Source organism: Protopterus annectens, chromosome 6.part1 (assembly GCF_019279795.1).
Source record: "Protopterus annectens isolate FY-2018-M chromosome 6.part1, PAN1.0, whole genome shotgun sequence".
NCBI lineage: Eukaryota > Metazoa > Chordata > Ceratodontiformes > Protopteridae > Protopterus > Protopterus annectens.
In genome coordinates, this window is record NC_056738.1 from 556,544,693 (window position 1) to 556,567,534 (window position 22,842).

Consider the following 22,842-nt stretch of genomic DNA (forward strand, 5'->3'; position numbering starts at 1 on the left):
ACAAAATGAAGCTCAACAGATGATCATATAAATAACCCTCTGCACTAAACTGTCAGAATATGGTAACTCTAAAATTATTTCATAAGATTTTAGTAAATGTGGTTAACAACATTTAGATCTTACAATATGCAATCATTTCAGCTAATATGCTTTCAGAAATGCATCCGTCCAGGAAGTACTGTATCACAGTGATTTAATTCTTGCCAAAATGTAGGAACTGAAAAGCTATCTGGCAGGTAGCTGTTTCCATCATTCTAAACTTAGCTGGCTCAAACATTGCCAAGTAACACACAAGCTTAACAAACAGGTAATTAGCAAGGCTACTTGTTACTACACTTTGGGCAACTATCTTGGGAAGATGTTAAAGTATGGCTCCGAACAACAGCATTCATAAATCAACCTGGTCAGCTTGAATGGTGGGAGTCTTTACCATCTAATAAGGTTGATTTCATGAGATGAGTGACCCTAGCCTTAATTACCATCATGATGATTTCTTGCTCACCTACTTATGATGGTATGACAGTTCAGTCAATTAGACCTTTGCTCAATACTTATAGCATAATGGAATTAATTCATTAACCCATTTGTTAGCAATTTCTGCAAGCAATGTCCTTTGTTTTTGTCTATCTTCTGTTTTCCAGCACACAACTACATGCCTGTCAAACAAGAGCACAGTTAGTTAGCATTCTATGTTGTTAAGACACATGTAAAAATATTTTATTCCATATCATAGAAACAGTGTCCTATAAATATTTAAAATGCAAAATCTCCTACTGCAGTGTGCCAGTGTGTATTCAGTGAAAATTTTGCTTTCCAAAACAAGATGCCAGAATGTCAAACTCTCAACAGGTTGTAGTAAAAAATTATTTGAATTTAATTTTTTATGCTTCTCCCTACCTAGCCCACATAGCCGTCTCATTGTTCAAATGTTTTGCCAACTGCTCCTTACTTACCAGGCTATCCACAATGTTACCTATCCCCAGATGCACCCTTTGGCTATGCAGTGATTGACATTGCACACACATTAGTATAGTCCAGGCAGTGAATAATGCTATGCTGAGGTACAGAAGTGAGCCTTCTTCTATTTAAAGCCAATCAGAATCCCTGCCTTGGAGGAGTAATGTGTGTAATGACTTTATAATGCACTGATACTCCTCCTGTTAGGCTCCTGGTTTCCATCATTGGTCACACAGGCAGCAGTTTCCCCTAAGGCATCCCCTTAGAATATGACAGCAGGCCACTTCCTCATTCCCTCCAGCTGACCCAACCAGCTATCCATACCCATTCCTGAACTCTAGTCACTACAGACACAGAGAGATGTCCTGTTTATATGCCATCATTTATTGGGCAATCTTTCAGGACATTTATTTTCTATCACTGACTCTGCCTCCCCTTTATTTATGATATGTATAATTTGTTAAAATGTGATAACCTCAGAGTTCTTAAATATAATTATGGATGAGAGGCCACAGACCATTCATAAAGAAACAAAATGTCTGCCTTCCCACTTAACATAGTCACAGAAAAACAAACATACATACACCTACACACAGCAGCATTTGTTTTTGGTTTTGGATGTGTTCAAAAGCAGGAAGACAGAGTAGATATTTTTTAGGATTTTTGTTTTTTAATCCAAAAATGATGGTAGTCTACTGAAACCAAATTAAATACAATGACACACATGACATGGGTGATTATAATTCAATCTGTATGACACATAGCTTATATCATAAATTAATTATCATAACACATTCAGTGTTTGTATAATAATATGATCTGTAAAGGAAGCTGAACAAACACACTGATGCTGTTTTTCAAAAATATATTTTACAAAGAATGCACAAGTGCAACGTCCCAGAAACATCACTAGAGTGAGTGACTTTTCTCAGAAATATCCCATATTCTTGCATATGGAATATGTGTCAGGTCTACAAGAAAAGGGTAGCAGTTCCATTAACATTAAGAAAACTGTGGAGAATTTTGCCATTTTGTTTAACAGATAAGAGATCTGTTTCATATTTTCCAGCTTCTTGCTTTAACACATAAATTCAGTTTGTCGCTGTATTTTCAAAGCCCTGCATCTCATTATTGTAGAGATTATAGCATCTGATACAATTTTAAATTCCCCATTATACTGTACACAGAATTTTAAAGCATCATATTGCATGATACCTGAAAACAGTATGCGACACCTGACTGAGCACATTTGTGTGGATAAGAATCAGTAAATGCCTTATACATCCAAGAATTCAAATGCAATCATCTCCAGCTTCCTAGCATAAACATAATAAAACCCCTAATACTTTAGGACTTTCCCATTCAATATTAAACAGTTCTGTAATAACTAACATTTTTATGGAGCACCGACCTTTGTCATGTTTTCTTATGCTGAGACTTTAAATTCAACAAACACTAGCTGATAGAAAAATATGTTTTGATAGACATTATGGGAATATGATCTGCTTGACTAATATATTTAGGATACTTCATCAGATAAACATGAATCAGATACGTGAATGAATGATTGTACATTACTGGACTCCTAGACATCTAATCTAAAACTCATTCAGTGTTATTAGAACATGGTAGGAAGTACAAAGTACTTCATAAAGAAAAATATATGAAAGACAGTAATGTATCAAAAATGAGTGAACAGAATATAATTTATACATTTCAATTCTGTTCTGCCTGCAGCTAAATGTATTATGCCTGAAGTGATAGAAAAAACAAAGTTACAATACTCTCAGAGTGCCTTAAAATCTATGCGTGTGCAGTAGTATCTGTACCATTCAGGCTCCCAACTGCCTTACAGGAATCAAAAAATGGGCAAGTGTGTTTCTGAGGGTTTCACAACACCTTATTGTGATACAAATCAATGATGTTCCATCTAATGGACCTTACTGCTCATGCACCAAATGCTTGTCAGCAGTGAAATGATTGTGTCTTACGGGTTTCTATTTTCATCATTGTTTTCAATTGAGGAGTGTGTGTGTGTGTGTGTGTTTGTGTGTGTGTATGTTTATATGGGTCTACTGCTTTACATTGAAAATACACTTCTTCGAAATAAAGCAGTACACCCGACACTTCAGCAAAAGTCCACTTAAATGAAAGTGCACTTTCGCTGAAATCTAGTTCCCCGGGCTACCTAAAGACAAAAAAAAAAAACACTAAAACATGTTTTTGCAGGGGGGCAAGCACCCTTGCACCCCCCATGTGGAGAACTGTGCGCCCCCACACCCCCCAACTATACCAACTCCGAGATTACACTACAACGGGGAAAAGGGAATATTCCCATTCCATGCTGTAGTTTGACTGCCGAAGTCAATGTTCGAAGTTTCACTACTTCGAACAAGTGGACTCAGTGGAGTTCGAAGTAGTGAAACTTCGAACATATTGACGGATCCATTTATATATATATATATATATATATATATATATATATATATATATATATATATATATACATGTATATACATATGGGTCTACTTCAGAATGTTGAAACCCGAGATGATTGAAAACCACATCATCGAGACAAAATAAACAAAAACCCAGTTCATCGACAGACTGGATCAACGACGATCTTCACAGGGTGAGTAATTACTCAGTCAACAACACAAAGAACCTAAACCTAACCATTCTAAATCGACACAGGTGGTGGGCTAAGCCCTCCACACCCCCCTTGACTAAATATACCAACTCCAAGATTGCACTATAGTTGGGAAAAGGGCAAAGTTCACATTCATGGCCAGCAGGTTACTTATGCTGTGAAGATCTTTGTTGATCTGGTCTGCTGATGAACTGGGTTTTTGTTTTATTTTGTCTCGATGATGCAGTCATTGATCATCTCAGGTTCTGTTATTCTCAGGTAGACCCATATATATATATATATATATATATATATATATATATATATATATATATATATATGGATAAATAAATACATATTATATATAAATATATATAGATATGTAGCTATATTGATGCATATGCATGTTTGTGCCTGTATGTATGTGTTTAGAGAATATTCAGGAATTTATACCCCCACAGAAAGGATACGGGGGGGGCTTGCACCTCCTGCAAAAATGCTTACTTTGTTTTTTATAAGGTTGATATTTTGACAAGTTGAACTTATTGACTTGAGTCCTCATCAAGTTAAATTTCAGGAAATGTAAGTGAAGCTGTTTTATATATGTTAAAGTTAAATCTAAATACTCTGTTCCAAAAACAATTTTTTCAGTATTGTTTTTTTATATAAAATAGTACAGAAAAATGAGAGATATGATTCTGAGGTACAAACAGGAGAGGAATAGTTAGATTTCATTAGTGAATCCTCAAAACTAGTGCTACACAATTATTTTGCTCTTCCCCCTTACTATTATTAGAACTGCTGTCATCATTTTAGCTCATTGTAAATGTATCCTTGCCTTGTCATTTGGTTTTATTGCTGTTCCAGGATTACACCTTGAACTATGTCCAAAACATCAATTATTTTGTTCTGCTTAATAAAATCAAGCATGCAATACAATTGCCTAAATAATAAATACATGTCATTATGACTAAAGGCCGTATTCATGAACACCTACACTAAGTGTACATGATCTGTGTTCGAGAATTTCCCTTCACATTTTTTGTGCTGTCTCTTCCCTCAGAAATATTAGACTAAGTGTAGATCTAGTCCACACACACTATGGTAACCTTTATGAGTTCCTCTTAGTACTTAAGGCTGCAAGAAAATTAGTAGGAAAGCTAAAATTAGGAGGAAGAAAGTGGGAGTTATGCTTTTGGTGTCTATTCAATCAGAATGGTGTACACTTAGTGTCGACATTAATGAACCCGGCCCCAAGTGGGGTTTTTTTTTTTTTTTAAGAACAAGTCTATAAAATTCGGAGGAAAGCTGTATCTGACAGTTGCTGATTTCTGGTGTAAACACTTAAGTCACAGGTAATCCACAAAAATGAAGAGGTTGATTTACACATAACTTCAAACTTCAGCACAAAGAAATTGCATATATAGGTCTGCTATTGCACATACTACAATTCATCTTGCCAATTTTGCACACTATTCCTCAGCAGCATTTTTCCTCCAGAACCAAAATACCAGCTTACACAGAAACAGTTGCTATCAAACCAAGTAGATTTAAAAAAGTGCAACAATAATATTTTATCAAAGCAATACATCTACTCTAGCTTTATTGATAGGAATACATAAGATGAAGTCTGAAAAAATAATGTAATTCGCTGGCTATATAAATTATGTTATTATATATGTGTGTGTGGAGTTTATCGCTTGCAAGTGGAGTAACATGGCTGCCATTTAGTTTTAAAGATTCCATTGGCCAAATGTCTTTTTTTCTTGTGTATTTTATAAAGAAACACAAATCAATGGACTGTACTGATGTTTATTATTTTCATGACCCTTTAATGAAAGATCAGATTATGATCAGACAGCCACAAATCAAGTTCATGGCAGAATTGTTTAATGCTGTCATAAATGGAGTTCTTTTCAGTGCTTGACATTACTTGTTAGATTATTTGATAATTCAGATAGTAGTGAAGCTAATGTTTATGTTCTAAATATATTTGGAGTTTCAGGTGTTTTAGGGAAGTATCATAAAAGTCTCAGTCATTGGATACTTATTAAAGGAGTACACAACCAAATGTCCCAAATTTGTAAAGGTAAGACACTTATGTCTTTGACAAATCTCTATAAATTATTTCTCTTAAATCAATAAGCTGGTGAATTTTGATACTATGATTACTTATAGATTTGGTACTCTGATACACAATTCTTTAAGTTAAGATAATTGTCTTGTTTGAAGACTGGTATAGCAGTAGGATACATGCTGGCAGTATCATCTTAAGGGTAAGAAAGTCGGGTTAGACATACATTTACAGAGGAAAATAAACACACATGAAGGCAAGCAATCTGGTTAAAAACGTAAGAGAGGAACAACCCTCGCTTCCTCCTTTATTATAAAGCACATGGTCATGTGACCTCTCTTGACCTCTCCACACCAATGACATCAGTGTAAGAGCACACATACGATCATTCACTCTCTTTATTATTATCAGCTAACACCCCACTTGCTCTTACGCTGTACACAAAATACATTTTAAGAACATATTCTTGGATAACTTCCTTCACATTCCAAATATGTAATACATGAACTTTTCAATCTTCGATTTTGTAGCAGGTTTAGTAAAGATATCTGCTACCATGTCCATTGCTGGGCAATATTCAATGCTTATTTTGTCATTATTAAGTGCTGACCTGACAAAATGATACTTAATGTCAACATGTTTACTTCTCTGTAGACTTACTGGATTCTTCGACAAAGCTATTGCTCCTTGATTGTCCTCAGATATTGTTACTGGCACATACTTGCACTCTCCATCCATTCCACTCAACAGCTGCACAAGGTACAGACTCTCCGTGTTGTTGCTGCTAATGCCATGTACTCTGCCTCACATGTAGATAAAGCTACCGTTTGCTGCTTCTTTGATTTCCATGAAATAATAGGCCCATCTCTATTGAGTCTAAAGCAATAATCTGTTGTACCACGTCTATCGTTTTGATCTGTTGCCCAATCTGCATCACTGTACGCTATAAACTGAAGTGTCCCTTCACTTTTCTTGTAACACAGCTCTCTGTCCAATGTACCTTTCAAGTATCTTAACACGTTTGGCTAGTGTTAAATGAGATTCACTTGGTTGTGACAGATATTATGAAAGTTTGCTTACAATCCAGCTAAGATCAGGTCTCGTGCTTGTCATAACATATATCAAACTACTCACAAGCTCAAAATATTTTCTTGGATCTGTAAATTCACTGTCACAGTAAAAGTTTGTTTTTTGTTCGGAAGGGGTCCTTCTTACTTTACAATTAGACATACCAAATTTCTCAAGAATTTTCGTAATGTACCTCTTTTGGTTCATCTTTACTTCACCTCTATTCTGAGTAAAGTCAATACCTAGAAAATGTCTTAGCTTTCCCAGATCTTTCATTTTAAATTTAGCTTTGAGCATTTCCTTTACATCATTTAGTGATTCATTGTTACTAGCTGCTATAATGAGATCATCATCCCATATAATTAGAACTGTTTTCTCATTTTCAGCTTGTCTAGTGTATACACAATGGTCTGCGGGTTTTGGATAAAACTATTTTCACAGAGATAATCATGCAACATTGTGTTCCAGTTACGCCCTGATTGTTTCAATCCATACAATGACTTATTCAGTTTACAAACCAGTTTTTCATCATTATTTGATTTCTTTTTGAAACCTTCAGGTTGCTCCATATACAACTCACAGTCTATAAGAGCATGTAAATAAGTGGTTTGTACATCCATCTGGTGCAATTCTAAATTGTACTGAGGTGCCATCTGCATTAGGCTTCATAGAGATGTCATACTCACAGTTGGTGTGAATGTGTCATTATAATCTATACCGGTGACTTGATTGCAGCCCTTAGCTACATATCTAGCTTTGTAAGTCTCTGTTTTATCTGCATTGTCTTTTACCGTGAAAACCCACCTATCCCCCACTGCATTTTTATCTTCTGGCAGTGTGGTGAGTGTAAATGTGTTGTTTTCCTTTAAAGACTTAAGTTCCTCCTTCATAGCTTTGACCCACTTTTCTGAGTTAGACGAAAACATGGCTTCTTTAAAGCTCTGCAGTGTGTTGCATATTAATCGGTAACAATAGTCAACACTAACAGTCACATAATCGTCATTTTCAACTTTACACTCATAGTCTTTCAAGTATGCAGATGGTTTTCTCTCTCTTTTAGAGTAGTGTGTATCCTGCCTTTCCTCTTTTTGCCTTACTATTGTGTCTTGACTGTCAGCTTTTGACTCTGACTTAACATGCACACTTCTTCTGGTATTAAGATCTTCATATATCACTTCTGGGTGTGTCTGAATCTGGCATTCAGCTACATTCTTAGTAAAGAACTTGACTAACCTGTGTCTAAGGACCCTTCCTGTGTCACAATAATAAACCAGATATGATGGGCTGTTTTTATCATATCCGACAAAGATCCCCTTATCACATCTTGGGTCTAACTTCTTTTAGTAATCCATCACTGAGCTTCTTCCCAGCATTTCTATGTGCCATAATGGCCATCTCAGCCCTAATAATATAGTCTGTGACACTTTCACTGATGGCCTTCTGGAGGCTTGTTAACTCAGTGTATAGGTTAATTACCCTTGGCTTCCCTTTCCCGGCATAATGGTCTCTCAGGATCCAAAGCGCTTCTCTACTGGCATCTGCGGCCTCTCTCATGACAAGGGACAAACTTTTGTTGTCTAAGAACTGTATTAATTCTGCATATGCCTCCTCATTTTTCTCAGCATCATCGTCACCTTCCTCCTCGTTCTCGTCATCTTCTGCATCTTGCTGCACATTTCGCAAAATGGCATCTTTCAGCCCTAGCAAACTCAGGTGCCCCAGAAACTTCGTCTCCCACAAATAATTCTTCTCACCTCTGTCGAAACATAGTCTGTGCCATCGGCTTCCTACTTCCCTCCTGGGCCCATAACCTGTTGGCGGTATCATCTTAAGGGTAAGAAAGTCGGGTTAGACATACATTTACAGAGGAAAATAAACACACGTGAAGGCAAACAATCTAGTTAAAAACGGAAGAGGGGAACAACCCTTGCTTCCTCCTTTATTATAAAACACATGGTCATGTGACCACTCTTGACCTCTCCACACCAACAACGTCAGTGCAAGAGCACGCATACGATCATTCACTCTCTTTATTATTATCAGCCAAAAATGCATTTAACTTGGAATAGCAGTTGTCAGCAGTTGTAATCTGCACATAGTTTGTTGGCATTTGCTTTATGTAACACATCAAGCTTTTGATTTGAAAATTACATTATTAATACAACGGTCACATTTTAATTTCTGTCTTATTATTTTTTCTAAGAGTTTTACATGATTTGTAGCTCAAGATTGTTCCTGTCATTGTTAAGGATTTAAGACATAGTCAGGAAGACCCTAAAAGTGTAATATGAAGCACATTACCTTTATTTAAGGTGCAATGAAAATGATAACTGATTCTTCATAACTATTTTCAAACATGCAGTCTTTTGGTATTACAATATTCCTCATGGGGTAATTTAATCACAAAGAACAGAGCAGAGTTGTCTGTATAGTCTATACCCTCAGTATGAAAAGACTGAAGAATACAACATCGAGGTCAGACCCTAGTAACTAACTTACACAAACACCTTGTCTCATTTAATGTTATTGCATGTCATTGCTGATACTGAGAGTACTTGGTATGCAAACGGACAGAACTGTATGCAATTCTGGAAAAATGATAGCTGTCGTATACAGTTCATGTCTGTTATCTAAACTGGGAATTGCCTGTTTTTGTGATAAGCACAAACCATATTCTTTGTAATCAGTTACTAGAGACACAAATTTGTATTTATAGAAGATTATAGTGGGTTGTAAAAGTAGGCCTTGTGATTTCATAAAAAAAAAAGAATTTGTGTTTTTGTAATAATGCATGAAATTAAGCATTTGTTTTTAATAACTCCCGATACAGAATCTGAAAACATATTTTAAAATAAAGCATTTCAGGATACTATTTATTAAGAATGCTTCCTTAACATGAGTAATAAGAGATTTCAAACAGCTAAAAAAGACATTCATGGAAAAGGTATGAGCCCTTGAAAAGCATGTTAGGCTCTACAAAAATACTATCACTGTTGATCACTAGATCAAAATTATTGAAAAGTCCAAAACCTGGTCAAGTTCTTCTTGTAAGTCCCCAGGAAATTGAGTTTTACTACACTATTGAATATCACTAGTTCAAAATAGCTTTATTTTCAACAAGCATGGAAGCTGATAATATATGCAGGTAGAAATTAATTTTTCTCAACAACGAATCTTACTGCATGAATGACATTACTCAAATGAGGGAGGGAGTAATGATATGCTTGTCTGATGTACAGAATTTTTATTGAGACATTAGTCAATGCATTTCTCATCCTACTTACAATGACATTTCTTGCACTGAGTGACAAGTGATATTTGAAAAAGCAGGAACCAACTTCAACAACGTGTATGATCCCACTGTTAAGAACTAAAAAATGTAGACCCATCTGGTGCAGCTATGTGAAACAATGAGGCACTCTTCATTAATGAAGCCACATCATTCTGAATTTGAACAAGGAACACTATTCGATTATAATGTCAATTTTCTGCAGCAAACAAGTAGTAGTATGCAGTACAATTAGAAAATAAGCTACACAAGTTTCACATGCAATCAGTTGGTATGGAAGCTTATACTTACACAACAAATAGGAAAGACTTCAGTTTATGGTTAGTAAACATATGGATCTGCACTCGTAAGATTTTCAGAATTATTATAGTGCAGCACCAGATATTATAAAATGGTTGGAAAGGGTTAGATAAGTATGTAAGCCATGACAATGACATGGCAGTTGTGCTCCAACAAAATACCTGGAAAGTAGCAAAGTAAAAGTCCAGTTTTTACATACTAGATCATTTCAAGACACAATGCAGTTTACTGTTCAGGATTGCTGCCTGATAAAACCTGTTTCATCAAACAGAACTGAAAGAAAGAAAGAAAGAAAAAAAACAGATGACCTGGAGAGGCAAGCCCCACCAAATCCACACCGTGCAGACTTCGTCCCTTCCATCCCTTTAACTAGTTTAATATACTAAGAGCTCAAAGAACTTCAGGACAAGTTAAATTCTTTTTACAGCACACCCTCTCAATCAGTATTCACTGAACAATGAACCAAGCACACAAACAATTTCCCATACTAATTATCTTTTTGAAACTACCAAACAAGAGGTGGTGGCTGGAACAGAAAGAAGGAAAACAAATTAACAAATGTTAGGAAACTTACATTTTTAGAAAGGAAGAAGAATAAAAGTTCCACAGTAAATGAATGCTGTTCTAAGAAAAGTATCAACGTCAGCTAATAAAGCATCTGAAAGAAAAGTTTCCTGGTAAAGTTCTATATTTTACCTGGCCAAATGAATGCTGGGCAGAAATCTGGCATGATTTTCACATACAGCTATACAACCTGAAATAACCTTCTAAATCAGGAAAGGTGCTCAGAACATAGACAGAAGGATGATACACAATTACCAACTCCTGTGGGATTCAAAGCACCCATACCACCATGGAGGAAACTATGTATTCTTGTACTTACAATTAAGCCCAAAGTTAATGTACCTTGAGGAATATCTAAAAAAAAACATCAGTTTGAAAAATCTAGTGTCACCATATTTTCTTTTTTTTTTTTCAAACTATAGGATAGAAAGATCACACAGACAAAACCACTTAATAAAAACTACAAAATCAACTCAGATGAGCTAGAGTCATCACTGTGTAACATCTTATACCTCCTGTTGTAGAGGCCCAAGGGATAAGTGCAAATGAGTCCTTAAGGACATACAACTGCTTCAATTATAGAACCATGGCTTCTTAATACCCATGACTTCACTTTTTTAAATCTTTACCGGTGCAGGAAGATCAATAAATAAAATCCCCAATAGCTGTAGACAGTCAATTTTCCCCATTTTTCTGAGCTTGTCAGAATAGAATAACTGTATTGTATGGCCATACTTTGTTAACATGGAGCTTAAAAATAAGTATGATGTCCGTTTACCCAAGTACAATTTGATATGGTTTTCAAGTAGCTATCTCACACCACACTGCAGCAAAAAAAAAAAATTCTTAACTCTCAAATAGGTTTATCCCATATGCCAACAGTTCAGAGGAAAGGAGATTGGTAGCAGTTAAAACTATTGTAAAAGCAAAACATTGCATACCAACACACACACACACACACACACACACACACACACACACACACACACACACACACACACACGTATGTGTGTGTGTATTTCACTTGCATATTTCTTCAGAAAACATTTCCAAACATCTCTTTCACACATAACACAGAGTAATTTGTATACACTTAAAATGGCAGTGCCAAATATATACATGGGGGAGTTTCTGAACCAGAATTCACAATGGTATTCCTAATGTTTAGCAGATGCTTCTTATAATAATCTTCATTCAAACATAAAGATCTCCCAAATCAAAGCAAATCTCCCAACACTCAGAAGAAATTGAAAATTGTTTTCTACATCTGTAATGATTATGTACTGTATTAAACATAGCTTGGGAAATGCATTAAATTCTAACAGAGTATTAAAGCAGCAGACAACTGTGTCAGAAGAGAATGAATATTTTTCATTTAGTTTTTCATTATTATAAATTAATAATGTACTGAACTGCTTATGCTATATACCCTGTTCTCTATAAGGACAGAGCTGAGGTAATGTGTACAACCTGACAGGTTTACAAGGGGTGATGCAAAAAATTACAGTTGTGTAAGTAAAGTTACTATAACAGTAGATGTTTGCATTGATCATTGTTGCAAAAGATTAACCTATACTGCCTTTATCTTGCTCAGGATACAATGGCTGGCTGGCTTGCTTCCAAAGCTTCAGGGCACCTTCCACAAACCCAGACCATAGACAGCTCAAGCAGACACGGGAGAAAATTAGCAGTTTGGTTGCAAAGTCTTTCTGAGCCTTCATGACAACTGAAGAAGGAAGGCTACAGCCTTGAAACAGGGAAATTCTAGGTATATAAAAAATAATGTCCTCATCCTAATATGAGAGATGGAAGGAAGGAGAGTCTACTGCAGCAGAGATCTAGCTAGACATCTACTATTATGATGTTTACTTACACAACTGTAGTATGTTCATCATTAGAGCACACTGCTGTAGTACCCTAACCTATATGGGTAGAACACCAAAGCTTAGAAAATTTGGGAGGAGGACCCCAAAGAATGGTGCTAACAAAGCCTGTCTGACGTGGAAAAGGAATCTAGCTTATAGAGCTGCGTAAAAGTAGGTACAGAGGACCAGGCTGCTATCACTAGACTACTATTAGAATCCTTCCCTCTCCAAAAAGCTACAAACAAAGCCAAGGCCCTAGTAGAATGTACCTTGACCCTGCCCTGGGATTAGTTGTTATAGTGGGAATAACAAAAGTAAATAGCATGAAACAACCACCTGGAAATGGTCTGCTCTGACACTGATTGTCACTTTTTTCTTACCTTCATAAGAAATGAATACCTTATCAGAATTTCTGAAATTATTATTTCTATCAAGATAATATCAGAGTTGTCTCCGAATATATTGAGTATAAAGAATACCTCCTCCCTCATTTGTAGGATCAGGAAAGAAGACAAGCAGAAGTATAGTTTGGATGAAACTAAACTTGGATTCTACTTAGGCTTAAATGAAGGGCTCATACGATCATAGGAGGTTACTAGGCTAATGGCCCTAGGGCTCTTACAAGCCTAGCCATGATTAACCTTTGTTTCCTATAACATCTAGAGATATAGTCTATGTTTACATGCAGAGCAAGATCAGCACTGACTGCTCCTATCCAAGAGGGACATAGGTGAAACTCCCAGGATAACTTTGTGGTTTCCCATTCAGTCATCCACGTTATGCTTAACTAGGGTCATTGAGGAGCTCTGTTTGACTTGAATTGGTAGTTTGATCCAGATGAGTGGCAACCTCTGAGAAACATATCTGTCTCTCCAGCAAATTATATTGATGTCACAGGCTAGGTTAAGGTCCTTAAAGCAAATTAATCTTGTCCCATTTGACTGACAGATGTGCAGCATTTCCATTAAGGCAGGATCAGATGTTGGTATATAGCCAGGCACAGGTCGCCTCTAAGCAGTCTAAATGATGCAAAGTACAGTGACAGTGATTTCATTCTGTCCATTTATGACATGTGCTGAAGACCCTGAATCTTCTTTGTGAGAAGCCTTTGAGGTCTCTCCATTTGCTGCAGGTGCCTGGTTCATAGGTTCATAGGTTCATAGGTTAGTACTAAGCTACCTGCCCTTTCGAGCCATTTTAAGCTTAGCCAATTATCCCTTGTGAGATTCAAACCCTGCACCTTATGATTGTAAGGCAAACGCCTTAACCATTAGGCCACCAAATGTAGCATTGTGCTCTATTATTGCCCTGATGAGGGATGAGTATGGCCCTTACTTATGTGATGTGCAATGTAGAAGGCCTTCCTTACCTTTCTTACCATTGTGGACACATGGTTATCAAAGTTAAGCTTACTGTCAGCTTGTGTTCCCAATTCTCTCACCACTGAGTTGGAGCTTAGGGTGTTATTATTGATATGGTAGTCTGCAGCCCTTGCTGAAGGTGATGATGATGCATTTTTTTGCATTGAGGTTAAGTCCATGACTTTGGCACCAATCATTGGTCTATGTAAGCCCCTCTTGAAGTATGTTGACATCATTTGGGGATTTGATGCTTGCACCTAGTTTGCAGTCCTCAGCAAACTTTGTCAGCCACAGACCTTTTGGTTTTGCTTGAATGTCTAAGACGTAGATTCCAAACAATAGAGGGCCGAGCACCAACCCCTGTGGAACACAACTGGTAGCAGGTCTGCTGGTAGAGATAGAACCCCGACTTTGACTGTATGTGTTCTGTTGGTGAACCAGTTTGCAACCCACCTGTCAATATATGGGTTGATCCCTAACTGGATGATTTTTTCAGTGATCCCTGAGTGGGGTGTTGTGTCAAGTGCCTTAGTTACATCTACATAGGCCATATGCACAGATTTGCCTTCATCCAGGGCTTTCATGACATTTTCAAAGAAGTCCACCAGGTTTAACAGGCATGATCTGCAATCTGCCTTTGACAAAACCAAACTGGATCTGGTCAAGAGTTTGAAGGTCTCCTCTATCTTTATTGATAAGGTCCATGATGATTCTCCCCATAGCCTTGCAGATAGGACTGGATAAGGCTTATGGGTCTATAGTTCCCAGGGTCAGTTGATGTACCCAGTTTGTACAATGGGATGATGGTTGCTGTTTTCCATTCATCTGGAATAAAAACAGTGCTTAGGCTGTGGTTTAATAGAGTACCCAATAGTATTGTAACTCTTGTTTAGACAATTTAGTATGCAGCCTGGGATGTTATCAGGTCCCATACAGGCTGCGTTTTTGGCCTTAAAGAGTGTGGTTATGACCTGCTCTTTGGAGATACTAGGTAGAGAACAGGTGGTAGGAATGCTTTGGGGTATATATGGTGGGAATGGGGGGCTGAAAGTTTCGCCAAACCTGTCTGCTAGTATTTTGGCTATTTCCACAGGCTGAGTATGTGTGGTGCCATCCAGTACTACTTCAATGCAAATCTAATTTGTAGATGTAGCTAAAGAATGCCTTATGGTTATCCTTAGTTACTGATGTCAATTTAATTTTGTGGATACAAACAAAGAAAACAAGTCACACCATGGGCAAGCATTGAACCGCTAACAAAAATGATAAGTAGAACAGCAATAAAAACAGTAGAATGAAACACGGCATACATATCAATACAGAAAACTTTTAATCAGGTAAGTGCTTTCACCACTGACACTAGTGGCTTCATCAGACTATAACAGATAAAAAGCATCCTTTTTAAGGATTTGCGATTTTTGAAACAAAAGTGTGGTGTATCACCAACCACCTTCCTAATTCCTTCATCTGTCATCAACAATGGCCAGTGTTTCCTAAACACCATCATAACCGTTTCCACATTACTGGTATAAAACATAGGGACATTCACCAGTTCAGCAGGGCTAACTCGATCATTCACATTTGAAGTCTTATCTAAATCTGTCTGAGCAAGAAGTGGAGACACTTCCTCAATTTTATACCCTCAATCACATAAATTCTGACTCAGTGTAACCAACCCATCCTTATACCTATCCTCTATATTATTAAGTCTGGAAACCCGCATGCCTTGTCCCTTCACCACATTATTGAAAATGCATTTAGGATGCATGCTGTTCCTATGGAGTAGGGAATTCCTATAGCAATCTTTCCTATATAAACTGGTTGCAATAGAGGAATCGGATAGCCTTTCCACATATATGTCCAAGTACTCAACACCAGTATAGGAGTACTAAAAAGTAAATTTCAAAAAATCAGTACTCCTATGCAAAAGTTGAATAAAGTCATGTAGGTGTTCCACTGAACCACCCCAAACAATGAACACATCGTCCACAAACCGACAATAGAATTTAACATTCTGTTGAAACACACTTAAACTAAACACATCGTCTATTTCCCATTGTGCAAGTACAGCATTGGCGTAGTTACTGGCACAAGTGCCCATAGCCACGACATGCCTCTGTATATAATATATCTTGTCAAACACAAATGCATTATTCTCCAGCACAACTTCCATGAACACACATAATAGCTCTATCAATCTACCATCATTCCCACTATTGCTCAATAAATACCTCTTCAGATACACAACCCTCTGCTCATTAGGTATTGTTGGTGAAAAGAGACACATCTAGTGTGATTAGGAGGTATTCATTCTGTATTGGATTCGTACCCGCATATGAATATAGATCTTGTACAAACTGTTTTGAATCTTTTAACACCACTTGTGACTTATCCAAAATAGGTCTAACAAGCAATAAGAGCATTTAAAGCAATCAATAAATCTTGCAATACTCTGGCAATTTGGCTAGTATCACACTGAGATGTTAGACTATCTTTTTATTTGCTGCCACTTCTCTTTGTTATATTTATACACAAGATGAACCAGAAAAAATACCTGTTAAATTCTTAGTTTTTTACTTACTAGTTTCTGTGTAACTTGTTGCTTCTAAAGACATTCTTACAACCTTACTCATGCTGATCTTGCTAATGTCCTCTTTTAACAGATTGGATGCATACCTTTCAACTGTCCGGATTTTTGCCTCATATTTTTGGTCTGTTCCTCACAGAAGTTGTGGTTTCTGGCAAATCACAGAATAATGAAGTTAATAAATAATGGCATGAATTTGAGTTTCAGACTTCATATCCTTCAGAAAATGCATGCTAAAACAAATCCTGTCACTCTAGTAACGTACTAAGTTTATAAGATCAATATTTAAAATGTGTCCCTGTTTTGAGGCGTTTATCCCCTAATATTTTAGGCTTTGCCCAGATTTCTTGTGCTAATAGTTAGAGAGGTATGATTGGATGACTAAATGACTTAAAACAGTGACACAGTCTATATATTATATTTTTGAAGATATACATCATTCATAATCATTGTGTGTTATGTTGTATTTGAAATGATGCTTGAGCTGAAAAAATATAGTTTCTATTTCTTTAAAAACTACTTCTGCTTTGTTTGTCTTTTCCCGGTTAGGGGTTGCCACAGCGGAACTCCGATCCGCTAATGATTGGCAGTCGATTTTTATGGTGCCGAGTTGCCAGCCTGACACCCAACCTTCAGCAAAGGCATGCTCATTCACACAGGTCTTTCGGAGGCCACTCGACTGCGGGGAGGGCATGCAGACTCCAGACAGAAGGCACTCCAGCCAAGCATCGAACAGGAGAACCTGTTGCTGTGAGACAACAATGCTACTGCTTTACCACCGGGGATCTGCAAATTACAGCATCCAAGGGTTTAGACTATCCAGACTATCAGAAATACAGATATTATGTTTTTATCAGTTAGATCTAGTAACATTTTAAAATAATGTTATCCAGTGAGTTAGAAAAATGAAAAATGCTCCTTATGCTTTATAAGACAGAGTACTTTATGCATTAGGCCTCCAAAAACTAATTCTGTCTTCATAGTCATTTCATCAGACAGCATTAAGCTCTGGCGATTCAGATTGAATTATGTATGTTCATAGGTTCATAGGTTCATACTAGGCTATCTGCCCTAGGGCATTTATAAGCCTAGCCAGAGTGTATGGGGCTTACACCACCCCTTAGGATGAGAATACTACGCCCTTTTAGGGTTTAGTTTACTATGCCTCTGTCTAGTAGTGACACAGAGATGACCCCCGGGGTAAACCTACGATCTCCCATCCAGTCGTCGAGATTTCTCTTGAATAGAGTCAGTGAGGGGCTCTGCCTAACATGGACTGGGATTCTGTTCCAGAGTGTAGGGAGCCTCTGGGTTATGAATCTGTCCCTCCAGCACGTTCTATTTATTTCTGTGTTGAGGTTTAAGTCACTTGTTCTCGTGGCTCTGATGGATTTGGATTTTCTGAGGTGGAGCATGTCCATTAATTCAGGATTGGACATGGCCTTGTACATCAGGCACAGATCACCTCTGAGTAGGCGGTATGCGACTGAATAGAGCTGGAGTTTTTGCAGTCAGGCAGCATATGACATATGTTTAAGACCCTTTATCCTCTTGGTGAGGAACTTTTGGGGTCTTTCCAACTGCTGCAGGTGTCGGGTGAGATACATCCCAAATGGGGCATTGTACTCAATCATTGGCCTGATAAGAGAAGAGTACAGGGCACAATGACCTCTCTTGATCTAGATGTGAATCCCTTCATGATAAGGTGGGCAATATAGAAGGTCTTCCTAACCACTTTGGCAATGTGAGTGTCAAATGAGAGGTTACTGTCAACCTGGGTCCCTAGGTCCCTGATTACCTCTTCCGTACTTAATGGATTACCGCCTATGTGGTAATTTGTCGGTACCTTGTTTTTCCCAAAGGGTATGACTATACATTTTTTGGCATTCAGCTTAAGGCCATGGCTCTGGCACCAATTATCCATTTCTATGAGGCCTCTCTGAAGGATGTTTGTGTCCGCTGGAGTATCAATTATGGCCCAGTTTGCAGTCATCTGCGAACTTTGTCAGCCACAATCCTCCTATGTTTGCCTGTACCTCGGAAAAATAAATGCCGAACAAGAAGGGCCCCAGGACTGAGCCCTGTGGGACACCGCTTGTGACTGGCTTAGAGTCTGACATAGCTCCAGCAACTCTGACCCTGTGGGTTCTGTCCTTGAGCCAGTTTGCAACCCATCTTGTGACATATGGGTTTACATTTAAGCTGGTGAGTTTGTCTATGATGCCCGAGTGGGGTATTGTGTCAAAGACTTTGCAAGGTCAAGGTAGGCTGTGTGAACTGCCTTACCCTCATCAATGGCCTTAGTGACTGTTTCAAAAGTCAACCAAGTTCAAAGGCAGGATCTGCCCTTGACAAAGCCAAATTGGGTAGGATCCAATGTCTGTAGGTCCCCAATGTCTTTGTTTATGAGTTCCATAATGATCCTCTCCATAGCTTTGCAGACCAGGCTCGTCCAGCTTATGGGGCGGTAATTTCCAGGGTCCGTAGAAGCACCGCCTTTGTGAAGTGGGACCACTGTTGCCGACGCCACTCTTTGGGCATTATCCTGTAGTAAGGCTAAGATTAAACAGCAGTCTTATGTGTGGGTTTAATTCCTCTTGGAGTTCATGTAGCACACAGCCCAGGACACCATCCGGTCCCATTGATGCTGTGTTTTTAGCTTTAGAGAGGGCGGCTCACACCTGGGCATCTGAGATGTTAGGGAGGCTACACTCTGCTGGGATAGTAATTTCTCCTTTTGGGGGGGAGGGGGAGGAGAAATTTGCACTGAACCTGTCTGCAAGAATGTTGGCAATGTCAGTGGGTTCAGTGTATTTTGTGTCATTTTGGACTAACTCTGAGAATATCTGGGAGTTTCCTCCCAGGTTTCTAACATAGCTAAAGAAGGCCTTGTGATTATCTTTTGTGTCTTTTGCGATTTTTCTCTCAAAGTTGGCCTTGGATGATTTTATGAGTGATCGTAGTTTTTTGCTAGTACTGATCAGAGATGCCTTCCCTTTTAGGGATTTTGCTCTGTCATGTAGTAGCTTCCTCCTCCTGTTGTAAAGTTTGTTTATGGCTGGGGTCCACCAGACCGGGCGCCTGCCATTGGGGGAATGGGTCTTGGTTTTATTTGGGATTGCATGATCCATGCATTCTTGAAGGTGCCCATAGAAGGCATTTGCAAAGGATTCAGCAGTGTGGGTTGTGGTTTCCACTGGCCCAGGGGCCTTGAAAGATACCACTTCAGTCTTAAGAAGTGTGAAGTTTGCTTTTGAGAAGTTCTTCACTGTGGTCTTTTGTGCAGGGGTGGGGTGGGATGTGGATTTCCAGTGAGATTAATTTATGGTCTGATCTTACCAAAGAGGGATGTACTTCCGGTGTGGAGCATTTTGTCCCCATGTTTGTGATGATCAGGTCTAGTATATTGTCTCCTCTTGTGGGAATGGTGACTAGTTTTCCATTGCATTTGAGTTTATGAATTCTAGGAACCTTTGGGCTAGGGTGTTGGGGCTTGAGTAATGTTCCCAGTCTATGTTTGGGTAGTTGAAGTCTCCCAAAATGATGGTATTTGGAGAGACATTCATACTCTCCAGTGTCTTCAGGAAGGCTGTGTGGGGTTCCTGAGTTTGAGAGGGTGGTCTGTAGCATGCTACAAACTGTAAGGCAGTTTTGCCTATGGTTAGTTGCACCTGGATAGTCTCCGATGCTTCGTATGCTGCCACTAACCTGGAGGTGTGGGTATCTTGATGAAAATGGATACTCCCCTCCTTTTGTGGTTCAGTCCAAGTTTTGGGGCCGGAAAGCATGATATGAGGTAAAACCTGATAGTGCTGGGGTGCTCTCAGGAGCCTTGAACCAGGTTTCAGTCACTGCACAGACATCGATGTTCTCCATACTGAGGAGGGCTTCGAGGGCGTGCATCTTGAGGTTTAGACTTCTGGCATTGAGCAGCATTACCCTTAGTTTTTTTCCACTTGTGTTTTCTAGGGAGGTAGGTTTGTCATTTGAGCCTTGCCTAAAAAGGCACTATGGGGGTGGCAAGGGCCTTGGCCAATATCCGGAAGCCCAGGGGTGACAGGTGCAAGCCATCCCTTGCGAAGCAGCGTGGCTTGTCAAGCATGTCATCCCAAGCAGACAGACACTGGATCCCCTTTGAATGACACCAGTAATTAAGCCAATTGTTAAAACTGATCATTTTATCTTTGTACTGTGGCATCATTCTTGGTGAGGGTAAGATGCTGCTCAGGGTCAGGGTCATACCGGCCTGGGCTACATAATCAAAGAGCTCCTCTATGTCTCTTTTCATGTAGTCCAGGGAGGTACATCTCAGGTCGTTCACACAGGCATGTACAATGACTGAGTCATATTTGTACTTGCTGTGGAGTGACCTGAGTGCTTGTGTTATGTGGCGGATTCTAGCTCCTGACAGGCAGCTTACTGTGACCCTCTCCTTGTTCAGTCTGGTGAGTGGGACGTCAGTGTGCCTGACTATGGAGTCACCTATTACAAGTGTGTCTGGCATGTTGTTTGGCCTTAAGGGCTGTGACTGTTTAGCACACTGACTTTGTGAACTATGTGTTGCATGTGCTATGTCTTGAGGTGGTGGTTGCTTGGGTGTCTGCTTTGGAGGCCTCTGTTGTTTTGGTAGATTTTTAATCAGTGCCTCCAGTATGTTTTGTGTGTTTATGTGTTTGGTTTGCAGTTGTGATAGTTCTATGTGAGACTGGGTTTGTGGTGTGCGTGGTTACCTTCTCCTCCTGACTGGTCTTGCCAGTACTGAATTGAGAGAGCTCAGCCTCCAGTTTGGCTATATAGTTGCATCTCTCGCATATATTTGTATTTGTTGTTAGGAGGAGAGAGTTGTCTGTGTACATGAGGCAATTGTAACATTGCCTCAAGATGCCCAGATTCACCAGCTGAACAGGAGAGGATGCCAGCAACTGACCCTTCGACATGCTAGAAATAGTGAAAAAGATTGCTGTGTAACTGAGTCAGAAAGGACCTATAGGGAAATGGGTACTCAACAGAATTTAGGTGAATGAAGTACTTTCGTTTGTTTAAGAGTGCTTTACCTGTATACAAAATGCTTTAGGAGCAAGTGCTGAGCTTTTCAGATAGAGTATAGGCTGTTTAGATTGCAAGTAGAACAGTTCTAAGGGAAAAATTGAAGAGCAGACTTGGAGGAGCCAAAAAAAAGTTTAACCTTGTTTAACCGAAGGCTGCTTATGCGATCACAAACCATGCAAACACGGATTTTAAGCAGTGAACTACAAAAGAGCTAGGAATGGTCCCAAACAACCAATTACTAACAGCTTCTTGTGCTGAGGTCACTTCCCCCAAGGACAGGTAGGCTGCTCAAGGCTCCCCACTCCCACTGGTGAGCAAAGAAACTTCCTTCTATCCAAGTAAGGTAATGGACAACACAGGAACTACACCACAGCCCAGAATACAGCAATGCCTGTATACTGGTCTAAACTAGTCGAGAAAGGTGGGAAAACAAGGATTATTTTTTTTTTGTTTGTTTTTTTTGCAGAAATACACAGAAAATGCAGAGACAGTGATAAATTAGTTACACAGGCTAGCACACTTTAGTGGGCAGCCTCCAGCATTGTGCTCTATTATTGCCCTGATGAGGGATGAGTATGGCCCTTACTTATGTGATGTGCAATGTAGAAGGCCTTCCTTACCTTTCTTACCATTGTGGACACATGGTTATCAAAGTTAAGGTTACTGTCAGCTTGTGTTCCCAAATCTCTCACCACTGAGTTGGAGCTTAGGGTGTTATCATTGATATGGTAATCTGCAGGGACATCGCCCTTGCTGAAGGTGATGATGATGCATTTTTTTGCATTGAGGTTAAGTCCATGACTTTGGCACCAATCATTGGTCTGTGTAAGCCCCTCTTGAAGTATGTTGACATCATTTGGGGATTTGATGCTTGCACCTAGTTTGCAGTCCTCAGCAAACTTTGTCAGCCACAGACCTTTCGGTTTTGCTTGAATGTCTAAGAAGTAGATTCCAAACAATACAGGGCCGAGCACCGACCCCTGTGGAACACAACTGGTAACAGGTCTGCTGGTAGAGATAGAACCCCAACTTTGACTGTATGTGTTCTGTTGGTGAGCCAGTTTGCAACCCACCTGACAATATATGGGTTGATCCCCAA